The sequence below is a fragment of the Laccaria bicolor genome, genomic scaffold, assembly GCF_000143565.1.
Source record: "Laccaria bicolor S238N-H82 LACBIscaffold_15 genomic scaffold, whole genome shotgun sequence".
NCBI lineage: Eukaryota > Fungi > Basidiomycota > Agaricomycetes > Agaricales > Hydnangiaceae > Laccaria > Laccaria bicolor.
Window position 1 is genome coordinate 644,562 of NW_001889886.1, and position 916 is coordinate 645,477.

The following is a 916-nucleotide window of genomic DNA, read 5'->3' on the forward strand; positions in this document are numbered from 1 at the left end:
GCTCCCGGCCATTCAGAAAGTCATGTACGGCAGTTCCCGCGTACGCATCAAAGACTGATGCGTCTGAACGTCACAAGTACAAACATGAGAAAAAGACACATTCTATTATATGAAATATAATAAGAACCCCCTGACAATTAAGAAAGACATTTGAAAACACCTTCGGAGTGTCTCCCGACCTCCGTAATGAAAAGACGAGCCAAGACAAGGCATTTTAATTAAAAACTCGGAAGCGACGGAAGGCCGAAGACTATTGGTAAACGCGTACGCATGCGCATCAACGCATCAGGAAACGTTAATCATTTTGTGATGTCATCTGTCAAACTGGTAAACCGGGCCATAGAAAGAAACACGCGAGATCATGCCAAGCTAAGAATAGCTACGTCGGCTAACTCCGCGTACGCATCAAACACTTGATGCGTTTGAAAATGAAAGACGCGACACTACAAAATCTGTAGTGTTCACAGAGATAGACTACAAAATATACCACACGTTCATTAAATTTCATATTTGTAATTCGGACCGAAGTATCCCGCATTAAAACACATGTAAAACATAGATAGGGGTTCCTGGAGTATATAAGGAGCGCGCTGGCAGGTCAAAAAGGAAGCAATCGTCCCCCGTTGACCAGCTAGTTGCACTCCAAGTAGAGACTTAGGAGGTGGACAGTTGTAATCAATTAAAGGAGATTTCTTCGTGGTCAAGAAAAGTACAGTGTGAACGAAGCCAGCGTGCTTGGGAGTCAACTTGCTTGGAGACTTTTGAATAAGAGGTTTTAAGGACACAGTATCATTTTAGACGAGACAGCGTACTCGTACCCTTGGTTTTGGAGCGTAGTGACATAATAAAAACTCACGGGAGTCATAAAAGTCAATTAAAGTCGTGTTTTGTGTTAATTAAAGAAACTGTGATCAAA